General features: G+C 39.8%; 1 protein-coding gene across 4 annotated transcripts in view; it reads right to left on the bottom strand.

Annotated features, from left to right (window-relative positions):
• The window catches only part of FGGY (FGGY carbohydrate kinase domain containing), a 544,879-nt gene that overhangs the window by 477,881 nt on the left and 49,929 nt on the right, over positions 1-17,069 (bottom strand). The gene's annotated exons all lie outside the window — the stretch shown is intronic.

Below are 17,069 nucleotides of genomic sequence, written 5' to 3'. Positions count from 1 at the left end.
CCTCTGTTCAGCTTTGTTTTGCTCCTGGTATTTCTCCTTGTTGTAGGAAGGAAGGAAGGAAGGAAGGAAGGAAGGAAGGAAGGAAGGAAGGAAGGAAGGAAGAAGGAAGGAAGGAAGGAAGGAAGGAAGGAAGGAAGGAAGGAAGGAAGGAAGGAAGGAAGGAAGGAAGGAAGGAAGAAAAGATCATTGAAGCATCTTTTTTAAAAAATGGAGAGAAAAGAACAGAAGGAAGACAAAAAAACAAGGGCAGACAAACAATCTTTAAAAGCTACAGATTAATCTTATTATACATTTAAAAAGAAAAGCAAGACATACATAACAGATACTTGCAGTTTCCTGTACAATTCTCTTTTTCTGCTCTAATATATATGCAAATATATGCATACATATGTAAATCTGTTATATTTGGTGTTTATTAATTTCAGAATTAAAAAAGAAAAGAGAAAAATCAACCTCAGGCTAGCTGGATTGCACCTGCAAGTCTGATACTCTTTTACTTACTATATGACCTTGGAAAAGTCATTTCTTTCTCCAGGCCTGAGTTCACTCATTTTTTAAAAGAGAGGATCAGATTATATCTTCAAGGTCCCATCTGGTTCTAAAATACTAAGCTTGTATCCACTGTTAATTCCTATGATTCTGTTTGGATTCCCTTATAAAGGATTTTACTAAGGCACAACCTCAAATCACACACTGACCTTGTTTACCAGTCTCTTTTGGTACATAGAATAGCATTTGAGGAGCAAGATTTGAACCATGTTCTAGCTGCAACCACGTAAGAAGAAGCTCTGGGTGATAATAGGGTTCCACTGTAAGAGGTAAACCTTTTGACATATGCTTATATTTTATATCTTACATATGCTTCTGTCTACTTCTACTGGCTTTCTTTCAATGGATTGAGCTCCATGAGACATTGATGTTAAAACGAGTTTGGAAATCCAGCAGCATCAGTGTTCTGGTATGTTGCTTCTCTTGGTTTAAGAGAGATGTCCAATATGTCCAAACTATATTCCCCTGAGGAACTTCTCTTTTGTGGGCCTCAGTTTCCTCATATGTAATATCAGGCAATTGAGCCAGGTGACCTTTAATATCCCTTCTAGATCTCATATACTGTGATTTCACTACATTATGAATTGAGCAAAATCAGAAAAGGAAGTGTAATTGATTTGCTCAAAGTATATTCAAAGCATTACTTAAGAACAAAGCACTTACAGCAAATATACCTCTCTCCATGAACATCACCACTGAGAATTGTACACAGGGGAAAAAAGACAGGAAGTCAAGAAGAATGCATGAAAACACCAGAGATAGCTATGCTCAGACTTACTTCTAGAGGATGAGAGAAGAGAAAAAATGGAATTTAAAAAGAAAGAAAAGGAGAAAAAAAGAGAAATGAAGAAAAAGGGGAAAGAAAAAATGAAAGAAAAAGGAGAATTTAAAAAAGCAGAGAAGAAAGGAAAGAGAGAAGTGAATGAAGAGAAGAGGAAAAAAAATATGACATGACTTAGATGAGAGGTAATAAAGAGTAAAACTATTAAACAAATGACAAGGTAGAAGGGGCAAAGAACAGCATAAACCAATCCAAACCGTCACATGCTCAGGAAGAGGAGAACACCAAGTGGGAAGGGTGGAAACAAGAGGACGGCTGCCCCTGCTCTGCAGTCACATCTTTTCTCAGGGTAAATGAGCTCATCTATGACGTCATTGTCTCTGAGTCATTCCCCCACCGGAATCAGAGGTAGAGAAAGGCCTGTGAGGTCATCAGGTCCAGCCCTCCTGCCTACCAGGGGTCAGTGCAACAGTATATTTTCTGGGGCTTTGTCTTGCCTACTCTAGTCCTGAAATGACTCAAACAATGAAGACTTCCACCTAAACCTTTGGAGAAATTTTAACCATTTACCTGCACAGCCAAAAAGAACAGATGTGGGGAAATTATAGCTGCCTTTTACCCAAACTTCAGGTCCAGACTCGACTCTATATTTGGGAACAAATACTTGAAACAATGTCTCCTTCTCCCTAGTCTCTCCCCTCTCCAATCCATCCTTTGCAGAGCTGGCAATCAATCAGTAAATAAACATTTATTAAGTGCCTACCATGAGCAAGGAACTGTGCAAAGCACTAGGTTTACAAAAAAAAAAAAACAAAGGACAATCCCTGACCTCTAAGAGCTTCCAATCTAATGGGGGAGACAACATGAATAAGGGAGTGACCCAGTAGGACCTACGTTTTTTTTAATTACTTTAGTGGCTGAATTGAAGCTGGATTGGAACAGGGAGAGTTGAGGCAGGCAGGCTTATCAAGAAGATGTTGCAGTAGTCCAAACAAGAGGTGAAAAGGGATCAATAAGAATCCATTAAAGAGGTCCACAACTGGAATGGGCTGCTTCAGTGAGAAGCGACTTCTGTTATCGCTGGAGGCCTTCCAGAAGGGGCTAAACGGACACTTTTGTGTGATATGTGCTTGTATTACTAATGGGCAAAGAAGCGCTCTTGACCGATTGTGAGACAAAGCCAGCTAACCAAAGAAAGCTTACTGCTACTCTGAAGATTTTGTTTTTAATTCTCTGAAACCTGTTATCTTTTCAGGAATTTTCAGCAATATCAATATCAGTAGTATGGTGAGCCTGAAAGTGGAAGGTATATATGTAAGAAATAGAGGTGAAAATAGAAAATTAAAAACTGAGACATAGATAGATACCCTAGGTTTAAAAAAAAACAGACACTCAATACTCCACTGAGTGAACACGGGACAGTTTGAGCTATGAGCCTGATTTACATGGAACCTTCATGGGAGAGATATCCCTGCCCTGTCTCTGAGACAAAATCCATAGCAGATGCTCTAAGAGTAGCTAACGTGACCCTATGCCCTCTTCAAAGGTTGAAGAGAGTCTTGTCCTAACCTGACAAGTCCCTGCACGAACCTTCTAAGGAGATGACCTGGCTTGATTCAAGAGATAAGATTACATATGTTTTCTTTTTGCGTGAGAGGGAAAATGAGATTTATGATGAAAAGGGAAAATAATATTCAGAATAGAAAAAGTCACCCAGGAATGGCACAACTAAGGTCCAGGATCTTTATGAAGGTTTATATCCCTTTGCAAAACACAATGCAGGTCTGAGCAGCTCCATTAAAGTCCTCAATTGTTCTGGGACAGAGGGAGAGGATAGTTTATTCTTTAGCTCCTTCTCCCAAAGGTGGAAGACCCTCCTGCCTTTGAAAATTAACCCAGAGTCATTCTCCAATTGGTAAATGGTCAAAGGATATGAACAGAAGAAAACAAAACAATTTATAGTCACATGAAAAAAAATTCTCTAAATCACTAATGATTAGAGAAATGCAAATTAAAACAACCTTGAGATATTATTTTATACCTACCAGACTGGCTTAAACAATTGAAGGGGAAAGCAACAAATGTTGGAGGGGATGTGGAAAAAATCTGGATACTAATTCATTGTTGATTGAATGATTTAACTAATCCAACCATTTTGTAGAGCAATCTGGAATTATGCCCAAAGAATTATTAAAGTGCTTATATTCTTTGACCAGCAATATTTCCAAAGATGATTAGAGAAAAAGGAAAAGAACCTATATGTTCTAAAGTGTTCACAGTAGCTTTCTTTGTGGGGACAAAGAACTGGAAATTGCAAGGATGGTTCTCAATTGGAGAATGGCTAAACAAGTTGTGGTATGAGTGTGATGGAGTACTACTGTGCTCCAAGAAATCATGAGCTTGACAATCTTAGAAAAACATGGATAGCCTTGCGTGAAATAACGAAGAGTGAAATGAGCAGAGTATTGTATACAGTAACAGTAACATTGTTTAAAAACAACTTTGAGCCAATAAGTCATTGTAAATGACTATTGTAAATACCCAAATTAACTTCAAAGGACATACATATGAAGGAAGACACTATTGCAACCAGAAAAGAAGTGATAAATAGAAATATATACAGAATGATTTTACATTTATAAATATATATATATACATATATATATATACATATATATTCATATACATATTTGTGTCTAATGGTATTTATCTCTAAGGCAGGGAGGGGAGGGAAGAAGAAAAGAAATTTACATGATAACTTTATTATATATTTATTATATATTGTAATTTCATGTGAATCATTTTAAATTATGCTGTTACGGAAATGCTTATTATATTACATAAATTAAAAATAAATAAAAATGTACCAAAAAAAGAAAATTAACCCAGAAGCTGGTAGTTCATTGGTATGGGTATGCTCCCCCAAAGTAGAGCTGGCACTGCCAATTCATCCTTACGAAGTCACTTCTCCGAGGCCTCCATCAGGCTCTTTATCTGTAAAGCCAGGTGGAGGGGAAGGGGAGGGATTGAGCTATGTGACCATGGACAAGTCATTAGAACTCTGAGTCTCATTTTCCTCATTTCTGAAAGTTCATTTAAAAGGCTAATGAAGTAGAAATGGATGGTTGGAAAATGAGAAAACCTCTGAGAACTATTCCAGCTTTAAGTTTTATGTCAATGTTCTAGAGAATCAACAGAGTATCCTACCATCCCTATATCCCATTATATTGATATGGTATCCTTCTGTGTGCTATAATATCAATATAATATCCTATATAGCAATACCTTATATTATATATAATGTATATGTTATATATCCTACAATAGCCTGCCTGTCCTCTCTATATTGTTTAAACACATTTAAAACTGGACAGAAAAATGATAGGTGATGCAAAATAAAATAAGAACCTCTGCTCCTCCACCCATTTTTTTAATCTAAAATTTTACTTATATTCTAGTTGAGGCAGTTTGGTGGTACAGTGGATAGATTATGGGAGTTGGAATCAGGAAGCTCAAATACTACATACCATGTGAGGTTTTTCCTGATTCTTCTACTCCCCTTCATTCAATCCCCTGGCTGCCCCCCTGTCATTACACTCTGTTAATTTTGTATGTATTTTACATATACTTATATTAATGAATGAAAAAGCTTTCATTAAAGACTTTTCTTGGTGCCAAGCACCAGGGATACAAACACAAAAATTAAAGTTGGTCTCCACCAAGAAAGATGTTTACTTTCTAATGGGGAAGAAAACACGTATAGGAGAGTAACTTTGGTCTGAAAAGTTATAGGAATGGTGAATAGGGTTGCAGGGAAGCAGATTGACATATCCCATCCAGGAATACTGGAAAAATTGATTTTTATCATGGCTCATGGCTCCATAACCGGACAGGTGAGGAAAAGATACAGACAGCAAGTATTGGCAAAGTTGTGAAAAAGATGGCCAGAAAATAAGGAGTAAAGTGAGGTGGTATTGTAGAGTAGAAAGATCCCAGGCTGTGGACGAGGAGGACCCAGGTCCAAAGCCTACCTATGACATTCCCTGTTGACCTTGGGCAAGTCACTTTACCTCAGTGAGCTTCAGTTTCCTTGTGTGTAAAATGAAGAGGTTGGATTAGATCAGACAACTTTTTTTGTGTCACAGATTCCTTTAGCAGGCTGGTGAAGCCTATAGACCCTATTTCAAACTCATGATTTTAAATGCATAAAATAAATTATATAGGATTACCAAGGAAACCAATTACACTGAAATAGGCATACTATTTTAAAAAGTTCATACAGGTACAAAAATATTTGTAACAGCTCTTTTTGTGGTGGCCAAGAATTGGAAATTGAGGGGATGTCCATTAACTGGGGAATGGCTGAACAAGTTGCCGTATATGAATGTAATGAAATACTGTTGTACTACGAAATGACAAGCAGGTGAATTTCAGAATATCCTGGAAAGACTTATATGAACCGACGCTGAGTGAAGTGAACAGAACAGGAGAACGTTGTACACAGGAACAGCAACATGGCGTGATGATCAACTATGACCGACTTAGCTCTTTTCAGCAATGCAATAATCAAAGATAATTCCAAAGGACTCATGATGGAAAATTCTAACCACATCACAGAAAGAACCGTGGGTCTGAATGCAGATCAAAGCAGACTACTTTCACGTTTTTGTTTGTTTGTCTTTATTGTATTTTTCCCTTCTGTTCTGATTCTTTTTTTACAATATGACTAATATGAAAGTGTGTTTAACATGACTATACATGTATGACCTATATCAGATTGCTTGCTGTCTTAGGGAGGGGGTAGAGAGGGAGGGAGAAAAATCTGCAATTCAAAACTTTGTAAAAATGAATGTTGAAAACTAAAAACACTACTTAATGAGGATGAAAAAACTAAAAATCAAGTTTAGGATCCCAGGTTTAGGACCCCTGTATACAATGGCCTCTAAAGTCTCCATCAGATCTCGATCTTTGTGTTTATGATTGATTCTAAGCATGGCAGCTTGGTTTTTCCTGAAATTGATCCCAGAGAAGCAAACCACAATAATCACAGGAGGGCAAGAGGAGCTAGTGCAAGACTTTCCCCAAGTAAGAAATATAGTATACGTATTGTCTCTATCTTTAAGATGTAAGCTCCATGAGTTTAGGGCCTGTTTTCCCCTCTTTATTTTTGTCTTCAAATCCCTAACACTTAGCACAGTGCCAGACACATGCTAGGTGCAATAAATATCCATTGACTGAGTGATTGGCATTTCTCCTCTAGTTTTATTGGTGGATGGAACTCTTTGAGAGGAAACTCCTTCTAGCATATTGCTACCTACCCTGTATCTTCGGTTGGAGAATTACCCAGAGCCATGAGAGGTGGTGACCAGGGTCACGCAGCAGAGGCAAGGCATGAACCTGGTCTTCCTCACTCTCACCCTAACCACTAAGCCACATTGCCTCTCTGAGTTTATTTTATTTACTCATCTCTATATCCAACTAAATTCTCCCTTCCTCTGTTAAGGACTTCTTCAAGTACACAATCTAATGGATCTCTCTGGACTCTACTGTGTTTAAAAGCCAGTATCACTCTACTCAACATCATTCCATCTGTCTTGGATGATCTTCACTGTACCTCAGGGGTATCAGTCTTATCTCCCAAGTGAGGCTGTGAAGTTGAGAAGCATTATAATATAATGTAGAAACTGCAAAGACTGTAGGCAGGAAGATATGGTGGGCAAAGTAGTGAAGATATCATCTTCATTCTAAAGATTCTAGACTGGGGTTCGAAGAGTTAACAGGAGTTTCCTTAAGTCACCCAGGGCTATTAAGTGGTGACACTGAGTCTTCGGAATCCAAGTCATGATTTCCCACTACTGAAAACCTAATGGTTATTTTAGTGGCCTCATAAAGAAGAATGATTGGGGGGAATCAGTTAATAAGCATTTATTAAGCCCCTACTTGGCATGTAAAGAAAAGCAACAATAATCCCTGCCCTCAAGGACCTTGCATTCTAATGGGAGGGTCCGGATACGTAATTTCATTGCTGTGAGGGAATCCCAGTATGGGAATGCCTTCTGTTAATGCAGACTGGAAACTGCTCTGTAACCTAGAGTAGTAGAGATTTAGGGCCAGAAGGTAACTTAGAGACTATTTAGTGGTAACCTCTAATTCTACAAATAAAAAACTGAGCTCTAGAGAAATTAAACACCTTGCCCAAGGTCACATGGGCAGCACATGGCAGAGATAGGATTTGACCCCAAATCAATAGATCTTCCCATCAGACCACACATTAGTAGAGAGCTGTCCAGGGTACTCAAAGGTTAAGAGACTTGTCCATGGTCCCACAGCTGACAGCCAGTGTCCAAAGGCAGGACTAGAACCCAGATTTTCCTTGACTCCAAAGCTAGCCTTCTAACCACTACATCATACTGCTACTTACAAGCACAGCTCCATGAAATAGATGAAAAGGGAATGGAGCTTTTTTGCTTTGCCCCAGAAAACAGAATTAGGAATAATGGATGTTCTCTTCTCTTCTAACATCTTTTCTCTCAACATATTCTCTCCCAATATCAGCCAGATATGAGGCCATGGAGAATGGGTAGAACTCACAAAGAGGCAAATTATATCTTGATGAAAGGTTGCAACCCATCACTTACTGCTATTAAAAGTCGAATGGGCTTCTCAGGAAATGGTTTCCCCTTCCCTGGAGATGTTCAGATGTGGCTGGGAATCACAGGTTTCAATTTAAGTCCAGGTTGATCAAGTCCTCTAAGGCCCCTCATATTTCTGATACTCTATGATTTTAGAGTCATCTAAATAGCCTTGACTAGAGTAATATGGATATAGAGCTGCTGGTACTGAAATGGGTACAAGATTGGAGACATAATTCATCATGCTCAGATGACTCTAAGAACTTAGTGAATTAGAATTCTACCTATAGTACATCCTATAGTACAGATGCACCCCATCTGTGCCTCCTCATTCTATCAGACTTTTGTCTCTTTCCTCCCATAAGTTCACTACAGGGAGTCCATCCAACATGATGGAAGCCTTCCTCTTATTCACCTTACATTTCAAGGATCCTAATAGACCACTCTGGCTGTGTACATGTCATTTCTTAACCTCATCATGTGACCAGCCCCCCATCTCTTCCCATCATACATTTTCCAGATGACATCTTTTACTCCCATTCTTCTTCAGCACTCCCCTCATGTCACAGCCTGCTCACACCCACCATGTACATATGGAAGCATTAAAATGGTCCATCCCACCTTTGCTTGATTCTGTATTTAGCAGTAACATATTTTCAGCAAAAAACAGAAATAGAACACAGTGAAAGGAAATTGGGTGGGTGGGTGGAGTGAAGTTACATAAGGAAGGTGAGTGAGAGGATGCTAAATTGAACACCCACAAAAGACAGATGCCAGGACAGAGAGAAGCATTCCATGGCCTTTACGGTACATCTCTATGGTAAAGGATTAGAAAAAAACTAACAAAAGAGATCAGGATGTCTAGCTAACACTAGTGAGAAGTAAGACCATAGATTTAGACCTGGAAGGGAGATGATAAGGCATCTAGTCCAGGAATTCCTAACTTGGGCTTCATGAATTTTTGACAAAGTGTTTTGATAACTCTTTCTCACCCTGCAAATCCAATCTGGCCAAGGCCTGTCATTTTCACCTCCGCAGCATCTCTCAGATACACCCCCTTCTCTCCGACGCTGCCGCCACATGGGTGCAGGCCCCTATCACCTCGCATCTGGATTATTACAGCAGCTGCTGCTGGGTCTGGCTGCCTCAAGCTCTCCCCACTCCAGCCCATCCTCCATTTAGTGTAGTCTGACCATGTCACCCCCTGCTCAGTAGACTCCAGTGGTTCCCTCTCACCTCCAGGAGCAGATACAAGATGCTCTATTTGGAATTCATTCTTATTGTTTGTCCTTCATTCTTGAACAGGACCATGTCAGCAGGGAGGTGATGTCATGACTTGCAAGTGAATTAGATTGAAGTGAGAGAGGGCTGTGCAAAGTCATCAGCCTCACTTTCTCCTCTGGAGCCATCTGGGTCCAGTGGCAAGACATAGATAAGGATGACTGGAGGTGGCCCCCATTTGATATGTAAAGTCCTTCCTAACCCAGGCCCTTCCAACCTTTCCAACCTCTCCTCACGCCTTCCTACCCAACACATACTCTGTGACACCTGCCTCTGGACCGTTCCATGAACAAGACCCTCCATCCTTCGGTTCTGGGCTTTTTCTCTGACTATCCCCCATACTCAGAACACTTTCCTTCCTCATCTCATCCTATTGACCTTCCTGGCTTTTCTTAAATTCCAAACAAAATCCTATCTTCTACAGGAAGCCTTCCCAAACCCCTCTTAATTCCAGGTTTCTGTTAATTATCTCCCCGTTATCCTGTATATAATTTGCTTTGTATCTTTTTGCTGGCATGTTGTCTCCTCCATCACATTGTAAGCTCCTTGAGGGCAGGGACTGTCTTTCACTTCTTTTTATAACCCCAGTGCCTGGCTCATAATAGATACTTAAAAATGTTTATTGATTGATATATTTCAATATAATTGGTTTCCTTTGTAATCCTCTGTGTTTTATGAATTTAAAACATGGTTCTGAGAAGGGGTTCATAGGCTTCACCAGACTGCCAAAGGGCTCCATGATACACGAAAAGGTCAAGAACCCCTGAAATAGGTAGATTCCTTCATTTTACAGATAAGGAAACTGAGGCCCAGAGAGGCGAGACTGCACAAGTAGTAAATGAAAGAATCAGGATTCAAATGTAGAATCATGTGAGTGTAGCATCATACAAAAGAGGGGAAAGTTCAGTAAATTTGGGGTCAGAAGAGACCTAGGTTTGGTATTTTTTTTCATTTTTAACTTTATGTCTCCAGCACATAGCAGAGTGTCTTACACAGAGAAGATTTAAAAGTGATTCTTGAATTAAATTAAGTTGAATCAAATACCAGTTGTGAAATGTATTCACTTTAGGGCTATTGGGAAGTCAACTAATCTCTTTGGATCTCAGTTTTCTCATCCTTGAAATGGGAATAATAATGTTTGCATTGCGTGCTTCAAAGGGCTGTTCATAGGATCAATAGAGGATTGGAAGGGACCTCCAAGGTCATCAAAACCAACCCCTCTTTTCATAACCAATAAATCAATTAATCAAAAAACTTTATTAGACACCTACTATGTGCCAGGCACTGTGCTAAGTACTGGAGGTACAAAAACAGACATTTCCTCATAGGCGACTACATTGTTACCTGCCCAAGGTCATATGGGTATTTATTGGCAGAATCAGCCTCTGTACTCAGGCCACTTGACTCCCAAGCCCAGTGCTCTTTTCTGGATGCCAGTCTGCCTCTGGATCCTTTGCAAATCACACACACTTTGTCATCACTGAAGTTGTCGTGGTTTTTGTTTCGGGGGGGGGGGGATGGAACAACACACATCCAAGGATTTGTAGCTAGCTCTGCCCCAACCCAGGCGAAGTGTTCCGCCCTTGATGCATAGAATTCCTGTGACTTGTTCCTGAAACAAAAACCCCGTTTTGTTTGGCCATGGTCTCAATGCCCTGTTTACAAAGCTACAGCTCCCTTATCACAAGCGATAAGAGAGAGAGAGAGAGAGAGAGAGAGAGAGAGAGAGAGAGAGAGAGAGAGAGAGAGACAGAGAGACAGAGAGAGACAGAGAGAGAGAGAGAGAGACAAAGACAGAGAGAGAGAGAGAGAGAGAGAGAGAGAGAGAGAGAGAGAGAGAGAGAGGAGAGAGAGAGACAGAGAGGGACAGAGATGGACAGAGAGAGACAGAGAGAGAGAGAGAGAGAGAGAGAGAGAGAGAGACAGAGACAGAGACAGAGAGAGAGACAGAGAGACACAGAGAGACAGAGAGAGAGACAGAGAGAGAAAGTCCAAAACTCCTTTCCAGGTTATCTGTTAAGAGAGTCCCTCTGAGGGCATTATGTCAATATACACAAGGTGTTTTATTCCCAAACACCCTTAATGTCCTTTTACCACATTAGTAATTTAATATTCCACAACACCCATCCTCTACTGGCTCACTGTGCTGCCTTAATACTATAGTTTCTAAAGCTATGCCCAAGCTGGGGCAGTTTCTGCCATATATAAACTATCTACGCATAGTCTTAGTGCCCAGCACGGTGCTTGGTATATACTAGGAGCTTTATAAAAGCTTGCTGACTGGCAAATACAATAAGGTGATAATAAAATGAAGCACATTCAGTTTTGGTGGGAAAGAGATATAAGAATATTAAGCCTTTATATCTAATCACCGGAAACTGGGACTTAAAGCACCAAATCCCTGCTTTCTCCTCAGAGTCTCCTTTGCCTCAGTTATCTTCTTTCCTAGGGAATCCAGGCTTATTTGGATGCTTGCAGAAAACAACAAAGAGAAATGTATTACCTGGGGTTCCAACAGGAATCCTGAGGCCCCTGTGGGCAAAACTGACCTGGGAAGTCCAACCCTGCTTAATATCATTGCCTGATGGCCACCCTACACTCCCAGAATTAAAGGTCATATTCACATATGTACATAGATGTGGGTATATATATAATATATAATATTATATTTTATGTATATATTATATACATATATATTATATGATATAATATATTGTTATATATATAACATATACATAGCATAGATAGCATATGGTATATCATATATGATATTATATCATAATATGCTAATTCTGGGGCCACAAAGGCAAAAATTAAGCTCTTTCTACTCCCAAGGACTTCAGTTCTACTTGGGGTACAGAAGGAGGGCATGGAATTCAACATCTGTACAAAATAGGTAAATATGGAATATATGGGTAGCAGCTAGGTGGTGCAGTGGATATAGCACTGGCCCTGGATTCAGGAGGACCTGAGGCCAAATCTGGCGTCAGACACATAACACTTACTAGCTGTGTGACCCTGGGCAAGTCACTTAACCCCATTCTCTAACCAAATAAAAAAAATAATAAAACAAAACAAATAAAACAGAACAAAGCAAAAACAAATTAAAAAATAACAAAACAAAACAAATATGGAATATATGCAACATAAGCACAACATCAAGGTGTGGAGAAGGATACTACCAATTGGGGGGAGGTGGAGTTTGAGCTGAGCCTTGAAAGCTCCTAAGAGGAAGAGAAGAAGTAGGGCATATCTGGCATGGGGGAGGGGGAGCCTATGGAAAGACAGGGAGATGGGAAGTGGAATGTCATATAAGGAAAAAGGGAAGGAGGCCATTTTGGCTGGAAAGTAGAAGGTAGGAAGGGGAATGGGGTACAGTAGGCTCTTTTTTTTTTAATAAACCAGGAACTTTTTCGAATATTCTTAGTAAGATAGATCTAAGGGAGTAGGATATGGTCATTGAGCCCAATGGGTAAAGCTTGCTTCAAATTAACAAGTTCTTCTGCATCCCTGTCCAGGAATTGTGGTTATTCTGAAAGCAGGCACAACACAGAGAAGGATCCAGAAGATCATGAGAATTTCTAAAGTCAAACTTGCCTTCTTTTCCCAACATGGGGACAGAACACAAGGTCATTGGCCAAAACGAGACAAGGTTCACAGAGTTCAGCTGGAAGGGGGCTCAGAGGTCATCTAATCCAACCCCTTAATTTGACAAATGAGGAAAATGAGGCCCAGGGAAGTGACATTTGCCCAAGATGACAGAGGTAGTGAGTATCAGGTGGTGCCTGAGCACAGGTCTGCTGATTTCAGGGCCAGTGCCCTTTCTATCATGCCAGGAACTGGTTAAACACGTTTTTCATCCGTCAAGCAGGGTCTATGAACTTTTAGCCAGTTGCTCCTAGAATCTTTTTAAAGAACAATGAACAAATCTCAAACAATGCAATGACAAGATCCTAGCTGTGCTGACAATAGGGGGGAAAAGAGAGGAAATGAGTTAAAAGATGGATATGAGTCTCTCCTTGCCATTCCTACAAGCCATGTTAATTATGTTCCATTAACATTAAACTGTCAGGGTCTGCTGGAGCCAGTTAGCTCTAACGACCTTCCTCAGTCTGCACCTTGCTCCTCTCCCATGTTTCATGTTTAGGAGGAGAGAAGACTCCAGCTGCTCAAAACTGACAGAACTTCATTTACATTTGGCCTTCATTAGGAAGAGAGCAAGAATCATTGAGACCAAATGGAAAAGCCAGACTCGTGGGGGTTATGAAAAATTCACATGGCATTTTTCCTTTAATCTGACAGCTCTGATTAAGGAAACATCCATCAGCCTGAGACACATAGACCTTAAGTATAAGGGACACACTTAAAATTCTACACTGCAAGGCCAGACCCGAGGGCCAGAGGGTCTCTCTCTAGAGAAGGGCTAAATTGGTCTTAGAAAGTTTACATATCTTCTTGTCTGCCTAAACTGGACATCTGGGCCAGTGACCTTTGATATCTGACTTTTAGAAACAAGAGGGCAATGAACCACATTGAGAGTAGAATGTGTTGGCAGACCTGTGAATGTGTGCTCTGGTCCTGAATATGCTATGAAACAAATGTCAAAAGCATTTTATTCTTTTGTCTCAAGCTCTTCCATTTGTACAGGAAGTGAAGTGGACTATAAAAGCAGGTCAACATAATGGAAAAAAAAAACACTAGACTCAAATCCCATCTCTAACGCTAGCTGAGCTCTGTCAGATCCCAGCTCAAATCTCTCCTTCTAGGGGAAGCCTTTCCCAAATGCCCTTAATTCTAGTGCCTTTCCTCTGCTGATTATTTCCAACTTATTTTGTATACATATACATATATGTATGTATACATGCATATATATATATAATATGATTATATAACTTGTTTATATATGTTATATATAAACATATACAGGTAGATATATATATTATATATATATATATATTATAATATATATATAATATATATAATATATATATATATATATATATATATATATATAACCAGATAGCTTCTTTGTACCCAGTAGCTTGTGAGCTATCTCCCGTATTAAATTATGAACCCCTTGAGAGCAGGGACTATTTTTGCCTTTCTTTGTATCTCCAGAGTTCAGTCTGGTGCCTGGCACATAGTAGGCACTTCATAAATACTTGTTGGCTTGACTTTATTGTGTGACTTTGAGGTCTCTTCCCTCCTCCTAGGGCTGTTGATTCTCCTATAAAATTGGGCTATCACTATGTTCACTATTCATCTCTGGGTTATTGTTGTAGCAATCTGTAACAACTACAGAAATGGGAGTTCTGAAAAATGTTATAGAACCATGAGTTCTTGGTAAGAAAGACTGCTGTTTTCTGGCAGAGTTGTTTTCAAGATAACAGAATATAACATTAAAGTTGGGAGGGATCTTGGCAGACATCAAATCTGACTTTTCCTGCAGGGAAATAGCTGTTTCTATGTACATGTCAAATGCCACAGTAGAATGAAAGCTCTTGGAGAATATAGTCAGGTTCATTCTTGCCTTTGTCATCATTACCTGCAACACAGTGGATAGCAGGCTTGTTCGCAATGAGGGAGAAGTGGGCCAAAGTGGGCCTCAAATATTTATTTGGCCAAAAGATACTGGCTTTGAAATCAGAAGAACTAGGTTCAAATGCTAGTGCCACAAACTTAAGACCTGTGTGACTTTGGACAAATTATTTAATTTCTCAGTACCTCAGTTTCCTTCTCTGTAAAATGGATAGGCTGACAAAATCACCTCTGAGATCCCTTCCAGCTCTAAATCCATGATCCCATGACTCCCTGGTTAAGGCTCTGTCTAGCTTCATGATCCGGAGTCTTGGGCAATCCTGTAAGACTCCTCTACTAACTTACAAATGTCTTCAATCTCCATCAAAAGAAGAATTTTCCATGGTGATGAATTGATAGATCCTTGAAGTATTGATATTATTTTCAATACCTGTCACAGTGTAGGTACTTAATGGACTCTCCATCAAAATGAAGTAAAAGCCACTGAAGAAAGAATACCTTAAAGGGAATGTCAGAAGCATCTTCAATATTGACTTGAAGGATGATAGATGTAGAGGTGGAAGGGTTCTTGGAAATCACCTAGTCTGATTCCCCCATTTTATAAATGACAAAACTGAGATTTGGAGAAGGGAAGTTACTTGTCCAAAGTCAAAAAGGCATTAAATGACAGAATTAGGATTTGAGTCCAAATCTGTTGACCCCAAATACAATGGCTTTTCTAATATTCCACTGGCCCTATTAACATGAATAAACAAAAATAATAATAAATCTCATCCAATTTTATATTGGATGCAACTTTGGGTGTGCTAAAATTAAAAAAAAAATGGACCACTCAACAAAATTAATCTTCATTATGTTAAATATACTAGAGATAACTGATTGCAAAATTGTCCATTTTGTACATGAGGGCAGCTAGGTGGTGCAGTGGATAGAATGTCAGCCCTGGAGTCAGAAGGACCTGAATTCAAATCTAGCCTCAGACAGTTACTAACTCTGTGACTCTGGTTGCCTCAGTTCCTCATCTGTAAAATGGGGACAGAATGGAGAAGGAAATGGCAAACCACTCCAGTATCTTTGCCATGGAAACCCCCAAAAGGGCTCACAAAGAGCCAGACATGACTGAAAAATGACTAAATAACAACAGTTACATATATTACCTCATTCCTTACAAAGTTGGGAGTTAGGCTCCATTTTATAGATACGGAATCCGAGGCTGAGAGACAGAGCCAGTAAGTGGCAGGATTCAGAGCTAAGTCTGCCTGACTCCAGGTTCAGTAGTCTATCCGTTACAGCACCTAGTGGCCCCTACTTATGGGCTAGAACAGAGATCAGATAGATACACCAATAGCCACAATATATTTTTTTTAAAAAGGAAAAAACCTGTGGCCTATATGGGAGAATACAGTTCAAATGCTGTCCAGGGCCTGGGGGAATCAAAGAATGTTGTCTGAAGAGGCCATTTGAGTTGAATAGGAAGTCACCAGGCAGAAGATCATTATTTATAAGCTTCAGAGGAAATTTGGATCTTCTTAACTTCACATATTAATTTCAAGGAAGCTACAAATCTCCTTTGAGGATCATATACAATGAGGACATGTTTAGCATCCTATTCAATTACAGAAGATCCTGGGAAAATGTTGACATAAGGATGTAACAGGGAGGGCTTGGGATAATTGTAACATATTTATACAGTGCCTTGCCAATTTACAAAGTGCTCTCCTTCCATCTCACGAGGCAGACAGTACTAATATTGTGTCAGAGTGGGGAACTTCATCCACCTAGGCTGATAGCAAGCCATCCATTTTAACTGTAGTAGAAAAATCCTAGGGTGTTCTTTAAGACATATTGAGGTTAAGGGACTTGCCCAGGATCCCAGAGCTTCTAAGTGTCTGAGGTAGGATTTGAACCAGGTCTATCTGACTTCAACCCTAGCATTTAATTGGTAGACTATAGTCCTTGAATCAGTAGTCCATATACTTGGGAACTTGGTTGTTCTCTAGTTGTCTTATGCACGTTCCTTTGTCACCCCAGTTAAATTGAAAGATCCTTAAGGGCAGGGACTATGTCTTATACTTCAGTGTACTGCAAAAAAGGGGGGAAAGGGAAAACAGGGGAGGAGACATGAGGGGAGGGGAGATGATCTTGCCTGGTAACTTTGCTGTGCATTGATAGACACCTCTGACACTGCAGGAGAGCCTCAGTCAATCTAGATACCAGCCAGGGAACCTCATCTTAACTTGGGAAGGCACTGGGCCAATTACAATGTACCACATGGCAAATTGACTAAA

Source organism: Phascolarctos cinereus, unplaced genomic scaffold (assembly GCF_003287225.1).
Source record: "Phascolarctos cinereus isolate Bilbo 61053 unplaced genomic scaffold, phaCin_HiC Scaffold_5;HRSCAF=322, whole genome shotgun sequence".
Lineage (NCBI taxonomy): Eukaryota > Metazoa > Chordata > Mammalia > Diprotodontia > Phascolarctidae > Phascolarctos > Phascolarctos cinereus.
This window is presented reverse-complemented; position numbering and strand designations above follow the sequence as displayed.